At 36.8% G+C, this 9,056-nt stretch overlaps 1 long non-coding RNA gene across 1 annotated transcript; it reads left to right on the top strand.

Annotated features, from left to right (window-relative positions):
- The first annotated feature begins 623 nt into the window (after positions 1-623).
- Positions 624-8,167, top strand: LOC122642195. Its single transcript, XR_006330022.1, has 3 exons — positions 624-752; positions 8,111-8,117; positions 8,155-8,167. It is a non-coding gene; the product is annotated as an uncharacterized LOC122642195 (long non-coding RNA).
- Positions 8,168-9,056: the final 889 nt, after the last annotated feature.

Here is a 9,056-nt window from a genome sequence, read left to right as displayed (position 1 = left end):
CTCAGCCTATAAACAATGTTAGGATTATATTTTATTTTCATTTCTCTTCTTAATGTGGTTGAGTAGGAATATCGCCATCCTTCTCTATATACCTTGATGCTGTAAAATATCTCATTTGTGGAACCTTTTTCTCTTAGGGCTGACGTTGAAAGTAGAAGGTTAGCGATGAACTAAATTGATAAATTGGAAAACAAATGACAAGGTATAGGATTACAAAGTATCTCCTATGTATCCCTTCTTTTGCAATACATAATGAGTTGACTATACTTGAGTATTGTTTTTAACGGTTCCTTTATGTTTTGTATGGTTCCAAACATATTACAATTCACTGACTTTAGTCTTTTGTTCAAACACCTTAAAATGCTCAAATGCAACAGTAGAGGACTTATCTGTTGTGTCTATCTGTTCTCATTCTTCTTGGTATCTTTCTTTTCCTTTTAAATATCACTGCTTCAATGCTACATACATCCTTGCTGAATATTTCACAAAGCTTTGATTGAAGTGTTCTTGTATCAGTCGTCTAGATCATTGTTTTGAGACCGGTCCAAATCATTGGTCTTCTCGGTCCCCCCCAAAGATTTCATTTAGATATTTAGTAAAAGTGTTGAATCAGCTGACCGACTTGTGAGCCTGTCAAACTAATGGCCGAGTCACCAAAATGGGTCAAGGAGCTGGGAGGGGTTTTAAAGCAAGGATCTGGTTGATAGATGTGATGTTTCTATGGTCATTCTGTGAAGCTTCATTGCTGTAAGGTTGGGTTTCCTAATAGGAGGATGAGGATACGATAACTGGTTAAAGTAATCAAGTGGGGAAGATTCTGATTGAGGAATGTGTTCTTGTGTCTAGTCCTGGTGCATTGATGCTTTTGGAGAGGCCTTTGCAGTTGTGGTAGCTGAATCCATGTTTTTTAGGAAATGGTACCTTCTTGCAATTTAGATATTGGAGTAAATTCAAATCAAGGATTTAAAGATTTACCTTTGATCAATCGGAGCCATAGCAATCCAATTATCCGACTATCTGACCAATAATGAGAGTAGGTTTTTTTTTCAAAATTCATGGATGGCTGAAAATACATGTGGGCATGGACATACAAGAGAGTTTTTTCTTATTGAAATTGAATTTAGAATATCACCTGTGGTAGGCAAGAGAAATAAAAGGCTGACCAGATAAGCTTATCTGGATGGGGCTCATGAAGAGGAAATTTTTCCTTCTTAAACAGTTCTTTACCACTTTCATTGGGTTTTCTCTTTGATTTCACCATTAAAATCCTTGCAAAATCTTAAAATATTGCATAGGTTTATCTCAGGAAGCATCAAAAGTACACATTTGTTGCAAAAACAAGTAAAAGAGGTTGGGATCTAAATTAAGTTCTTTAATTTTGGAGTGTTGCCCAGCAAAGAACATTGCGACCTCTTCAGCTTCTTGGTTTGATATCCTAAAAAGCATTTTTCTTCTTTGATTTTTGCAGCTTGTGAAGTCCAAATTTGAGAGTGAAGAAAAAACTGAAGGCAGGTCATCTTTCCCCAATTTTAAGTTAAGTTCTAATCCATTCTAGATCACGTTAGTTCAGTTTGTGTGACCAATCCAAGGCTGATGTGATGAAATACTTGAAACCATGATTCAAATGGGAAATTTGCTTGTTCCCTTTTTGGTGTTTTCTACTCCTTTATATAGGATCACACATGGTCACACCCATGGTTATTAAACACGATATCAGTATCGGTATCCGTATTGGTCTCAATCGATACCAATATAAATCAGGCCAATTTAATCTTGAAAAGTCATTTTTTGGGTCTGCCATCAATACTATATTGGTCTGGTATCAGTATTGATATTGTAATAGAAGGAGAATTTTTATTTTTCATTGACACCTCTTAAGATGTCAAATTATTTGTAACCGTTGTTTTTTCCCTCATAATATAACAGACATTTTTTACCCCAAAAAAAATATAACACACATTTTCCCTTCCAGTGATTGGTTTAATTCTCCAATCCAAAATGGATTAGTAATTTATTGGGCTTATTTATTTCACTCTTTACAGCCTCTTCCACTGGAGTTGCAAAATAACTCCATGACATCCCCCCACCCCCCCCCCCCCCCCAACAGACTAGAATCGGTGCTGAAATTTGTTGAAATTCAGGCATTGCAAGAATGTAAGTATCAAATTTAACAAAAACAAAATGGCAAAGAGAGAGATAGAGAGAGGGTCAAAACTATCTCTCTCACTCTAAGTTACTCTCTCTTTACTTTCGCTCCTTGTCTTAAGTTTCTTTCTTGATATTTTACGGAAAAAAAATGTTTCTTTCTTGATAAGGATTTTGTAACATTTAATCGATTTACAAATTTAATGGTTTAATTGGTTTGCAACCAGCGATTTCTCAATTAAAACTAAAATGACCTAACCTATTATTAGACTTTAAAACCAAACTTGAACCACTTACTAATGGTTTGGTTTGATTTTAAACGGCCAGTTTATGTTTAGTTTATTGGTTCTGGTTCAAAATTGACATCCTTACATGGATCTATAAATAATGAGAGTAGATTTAGATGGAAGCCCCATGGGAAAGAACAGTCAGAATAATCAATGTCGATATCCAATTTAAGTACAATTACATTTGAACATTTATTGTATGGGACTTTAGTCCCACACCGATTATGTTTAGAAAAGATTCTATGAAGCAATTGCGAGGACGGCAACAATCCGAGCGTGTACACGTGCGTGAGGTCCAATGTGGCATTTTGATGGCATATTTGCACTTTGCACATACGCCTGGATCGTTGGTCATTGAACCAGTACGATGGTTTGGATCTGACAATTGGATCGGTGTTAGAACAAAAGGGTGCAACCCTTGGAATAAACATATGAGCCCAATGGTTGTAGTCCATCCGAACAACCATATGCAACTCCATAAATAGCCCACGAAATCAGTCATTTGACAAAACAAATTGTTATAGCAAACTATGATTAGGATCATGTAAACCACTGTAATGACCTAATTTGATGTTTTAGTAAACTCTGGGAACCAACCCAAAACGAATTGGGATGAAATCTGCAGGAAAATCCATGCTGAGATTCAAAGATCCCGTGCTATACAGGCATTGGGCGATGCACTAGGTGTTTCACCAAACTCCTAGTGAAAAGCCCAGTGGCTGTTTTGAAACCAAACCCAATCCAAACCTTATGGGACTTCACCCAAGGTCCCAAAAGGGTATTTTGAACCAGGCATTTCTTTATTTTTCTTGGGTAATGGCTATTCTATAAAGAGTCTTTATCTCTTTTGAGAGGTGTGAATGAGAAGTGGAGGGTTGAGATTTTCGAATCGATACGTATTTCAACATATGTTCATTTCTGGTCCGAACTAAACCGGGTGGGTCGCTTGGGCTTATTGGGAGGCATTTCTATATTTTTTTGGGTGAGTGTTTTTCTATAAAGTGTCCTTATCTCTTCTGAGACGTGTGTTTGAGAAGTTGAAGGTCGAGACCTGTCATCTACTTCATGCTATCCTTTGAAAGGGCAACAAATGGAATCCGATACTTAAATTTTGTATTTAAGTATATAGGTGGCGATTTTACCCTTGAAACTTTTCGGATAACATAATTTTCATGATATTAAATATTAATGCATGTCCTAAGATTTGTTGCAAAACTAAAAATTCTTTGCCTTCATTTCATCAAACCCATGTTTTATGGGCCCTATAACCCAGTGCAGTAATTAGGGTGCAAATACTGCCTTAAGTACAAAACGTGTTCGTTCGACTAAGACAATCTCATCGTCCTCTCCATTTTTGTTTTCATTTTTCTAACATTTATAAACCATTTTTTATTTTTTTTTGTAAGAACATTTATGAACCATTGAAAATACAAGAAATAATGTACAATACAAAATGATCAAAACATTGAATTATAGCTCCACACTTGACTTCTGAATAATACATGCATGGGTTCCTCTTATCATTCTATGGTTTTCGTTTATCCAATTAGCATGCCATGTGACAAAAAATAGGAATGGACTGAATGTACTTTCGTTTATTTTTTCACTTTTGTAACAATTTACCTTCTATGGAAGGAACAAGTTTTCTTTCACACACGATAAAAAGAGAACATTTTAAACCACGACATCTAAACTTTAGATTGGATTGAGGAACAGTGTTTTTGGCTTCATACAATTGAGAGCGGGAGTTAACAATAACACCCAGCTGCCCCAAGAGTCTAATCATTGGATCACATCTCTTCATCATGCTTATGTTTTGGTTTTCTTCTCAAAGCTATTTTTGCTTTTATTCCTCCATCCAATTGAAGAATACTAAAAAGAATTATTCTTTTCTATTTATTTTCCTTTCCTTTCTTTTCTTATACATTTTTAAGTTTCTTTTCATTTCTGTTAGAATAGGCATTAGTTTTCTATTTTGGATTTGGAGATCAGGGACAAACCTCCTCTTTGATTCCCCATTTACCATTTAGGTTTGGACAAAGATTTTGAAGTTGTGCTCCCCTTATAGGATCCCTAGAAGAAATGTTTTGTTGGAAGCGCATTGGATAAGGGAGACTGATCCTATTTCTAATTTTGAATTTCATACTTTGTTTTGAGCTCAACATCTTTCTCGCATTCTATCTCCTCCTGGTACAAAAACATTCTGATAGATGATCTGGATTCACATATAATAACCATAGTCATAGTTGTAAAAAACTGGACCAAACCATGTGGTCAAATTGTGTTGGATCAAAACTGCTTAGCTTTATCTATACCCAAAATCCAAAAACAAAAAAGAACTTACATGTTGAAAAGTTTTTCAATGCTAGTTTTTTATGGAAACGGAACACTAGAAAACTTGTCAACATGTAAAATTTTATGCATTTACAAAATAAAATTGATCGCATAAAAATTTTTAGGTAAAATTTCACATCGAAACAAACGAAGTTTTCTTATAAGAAAAAATGTTCTCTGCATTGAGGGTTGTGCCTAAACAAATAGGGCTGGGTGAAATGACAAATCCACCCCCCTTTGAATGAACGAAATGATGCGTTCATCCCAGTTCATGTGTCTAAGTGCAGCCTGGACCCGTGTGCTCCCGGGCAGATAACATCGCCCCAATTTTGAAATTAGGAACAGGATTGGTGTCCATTGATTTAATTCCAAATCAGCTGGGAATTAACGAGCAGAATGGGGTTAGTCAAATCCAAATCCAAATCCAAAATTCCATTAGCCAATACTTTTCCGATTTTGAAAGCATTCTTAAAGTTTTATTGACAAACACACGGACGGGTTCTTTGTCTCACTTTCACCGGTTCAAAAGCGTTCCATTTCGACTCAGGCCCCCCGCGTGTCCCTTTCCCTCCATCATTTCTTCCCTCGCTATTGAAAAAAAAAAAAAAAACCCCTAGAGTTGTAGTCATGGCGGAGGAAGAGGAGGTGGCAATGCCAACGAAAAATCTCCCCGAGGAGGTCATTGCGGTCATACTTTCAAGGCTTCCGGTCAAGTCTCTTCTAAGATTGTGGTGCGTATGCAAACCCTGGTTCGCTCTTATTACAGATCCTGCTTTCGTCAAGATGCACCTCAGCCAATCCCTTGCAAGCAATACCAACCTCATCCTCATTTTCAATATGAACCGTTGCATCAATTTAAGCCCATCCAATCTCTGCTCTGTTGAGTTAGATGTTTGCGAACAACAAGCGGCTGTAGAACTCGATCATCCGCTCAAGTCTTCAATTTCCAATCCCTTTTTATTGGGTTCTTGCAACGGATTACTCTGTATATGCAACTATAAAGATAAAGAAATATTACTCTGGAATCCTTCTACAAGAAGGCATAAGAAGCTTCCCATTATCACCAAACCCTTTGAGTGTTTTACTGCTTACGGATTCGGTTACGACCGATTACAAGCTGGTAAGGGTGCAGCAGCGTTTTTCTGCTCATGATAACTACGATGTGCATTCAGAGGTGAGTGTTTACTCCCTTAGCACCAACTCATGGAGAATGATCGGGGACATGCCCTACTTCCACAACATCATTAGCAATTCTGGGGTTCTTGTTAATTCTACTCTTCATTGGCAGACTAGGTCCAACACCGAGTTCGATGTTATCACTTCCTTTGACCTTAAAGATGAGAAGTTTCGAGAGATGCCACTGCCTGACTTTGTGGATAAGGCTCCCTGGGTTTTAGGGGTTCGTAAGTTTGACATAACAATCGGGGTTCTTGGAGGACAACTCTGCCTGCTCTGTAACTTCGTGGGGATTCGTAATGAGTTGTGGGTAATGAACGATTACGGTGTGAAGGACTCTTGGGCAAAACATATCTCGTTTGAGCAATTAATATGGTCTGATCACCCTATCCCTATATGTTATTCAAAGAATGGAGAATTGATACTCCAGAAGTACTCATTAGAGCCAGAGCTGGTCCTTTATGATCCCTGTGGAGGAAGGTTTAGGAATCTTAGGATTCATGGTTTTCCATATATAATTGAAACAAAGACCTGTGTTGGGAGTCTCGTTCCACTCGATGCCAAAGATGGAACTGAACAAATAGAAATGAAGAAAAACAACAGGAAGCAGAAGAAGAATAAGATTAATAGGAAGCAGAGGTAATAATTTAGTATCATTTATTAACATGGTATATTTTTTTTAACATGGTAATTGGTAGAGCAGATTTACACTTCAAGAGTTCTAAGGTACAATTCCTGTATTTACACCCTTGTCCCTGAACAATTATTGTTTCATCTAAAAATCTCTCACTGATGAGTCTGCCATTCTTGCAGTTGTCTGAACTCTTGTAATCAATCAAGTTTCAATGTGTTTGCCTTCAAACTGAAGGAAAAGTAGGGTGAAGACATAAGTTGGCCCTTGCATGTTTATTGCAAAATGCTAGTCTCTTACAAAAACTTCATCACCTTTCCTTTGTTAGCACTAATGCACTTGGGTGATGTGGAAGGAGTATATAATTTACCTGTCAGGTGTAATTACTTGTGATATTTCCATTTGAATCAAATTTAAGTTACTTGGATAAAAGTGAAGCGGTAAACGTTGCATTCTGCATTCATTCCTTCGATTTAAGTAGGGATTTTGGAAATGATACTTATCTCCCTTGTTAGATGACACATTAGAGGTGAGAAGTTGCACTTATAAGAACTGCTTGGTAAAAATTGTGAAATTTTGTATATCATTATGTACTGAATTGGCATTATGTGGTGGGGAGAGACAGGAAGGCTTACTGCTTGTGTGCTAATTGAAGATTTTCCCCTACTAGAATAGTGCACTGTTGGAACATAATTTGTGAAGCCAAACCTAAAGTATTTTGGAGTAGGTTTATTTTGAAAAAAGAATGATTTTACGCTTCAGAGATTCATTTTTTCCTTGAACCTCAGCCTATAAATAATGTTAGGATTAAATTTTGTTTTCATGTCTCTTCTTTATGTGGTTGAGTAGGAATATTGCAATCCTTCTCTATTTACCTTGATGGTGTACAATGTCTCATTTGTGGAACCTTTTTCTCTCAGGGCTGACGTTAAAAGTAGAAGGTTAGCGATGAACTAAATTGAGAAATTGGAAAACAAATGACAAGGTATAGGATTACAAAGTATCTCCTATGTATCCCTTCTTTTGCAATACATAATATGTTGACTATACTTGAATATTGTTGTTAATGGTTCCTTTATGTTTTGTATGGTTCTGAACATATTACAATTCACTGACTTTAGTCTTTTGTTCAAACACCTTAAAATGCTCAAATGCAACAGTAGAGGACTTATCTGTTATGTCTATCTATTCTAATTCTTCTTTGTATCTTTCTTTTCCTTATTAAATATCACCGCTACAATGCTACATGGATCCTTGCTGAATATTTCACAAAGCTTTGATTGAAGTGTTCTAGTATCAATCATCTAGACTATTGTTTTCAGATCGGTCCAAATCATATGGTCTACCCAGCAACCCGGTCACTGATATAATTGAGTCGAATACCCCCCCCCCCCCCCAAAAAAAAAGATTTCATTGAGCTATTTTGTAAAAGTGTTGAATCAGCTGACCGGCTTTTGAACCTGTCAAACTAATGACCAAGTCACCAAAATGTGTCGAGGAGTTGGGAGGGGTTTTAAAGCAAGGATTTGGTTGATAGATGTAATGTTTCTATGGTCTTCTGTGAAGCTTCATTGCTGTAAGGTTGGGTTTCCTAATAGGAGAATGAGGATAACTGGTTAAAGTGGCCGATTCTGATTGAGGAATGTGTTCTTGTGTCTAGTCCTGACGCATTGATGCTTTTGGAGAGGCCTTTGCAGTTGTGGTAGCTGAATCCATGTTCTTTAGGAAAGGGTACCTTCTTGTAATTTAGATATCACAGTGAATTCAAATCAAGGATTTTAAAGATCGACATACCTTTGATCGATCGTGGCAATACCAATCCAATTATCAATACTGATCTAGATTGGACAATTTAGTCATGGATCCGACTATATGACCAATAATGAGAGTAGATTTGAATGACAACTAATGGGCAAAAACAGTGGGTTTGTGCCTAGATCTGCCATGAGGGAAATCAGGTGGGTTTGAAATTTTATGGAAAGGTTGATCCCATGTTCCCCTGCTCACAGTTAAGTGGCTTTAAAAATCAGGTCTTTTGTAGGGTGCATTCCAATTCATGGATTTAAATCCCCCACCCCAAAACAAAATTTCAAAATTCATGGATGGCTGAAAATACATGTGTGCATGGACATTAAGAGAGTTTTTTCTTATTGAAATTGAGTTTAGAATTTGACATGTGGTAGAAATAAAAGGCTGACCAGATAAGCTTATCTGGATGGATAGGGGCTCATGAAGAGGCAATTTGCCCTTAAACAGTTCTTTATCACTTTCATTGGGTTTTCTCTTTGATTTTTACCATTAAAATCCTCACAAAATCTTAAAAATTGCATAGGTTATCTGTAGAAGCATCAAAACTACACATTTGTTGCAAAAACAAGTAAAAGAGGTTGGGATCTAAATTAAGTTCTTTAATTTTGGAGTGTTGCCCAGCAAAGAACATGGGGACCTCTTCAGGTTCTTGGTTTGATATCCTAAAAACCATT

The sequence above is a fragment of the Telopea speciosissima genome, chromosome 10 (genome assembly GCF_018873765.1).
Source record: "Telopea speciosissima isolate NSW1024214 ecotype Mountain lineage chromosome 10, Tspe_v1, whole genome shotgun sequence".
Classification (NCBI taxonomy): domain Eukaryota; kingdom Viridiplantae; phylum Streptophyta; class Magnoliopsida; order Proteales; family Proteaceae; genus Telopea; species Telopea speciosissima.
The sequence above is the reverse complement of the archived record's forward strand: the minus strand, read 5'-3'. Positions and strand labels throughout refer to the sequence as shown.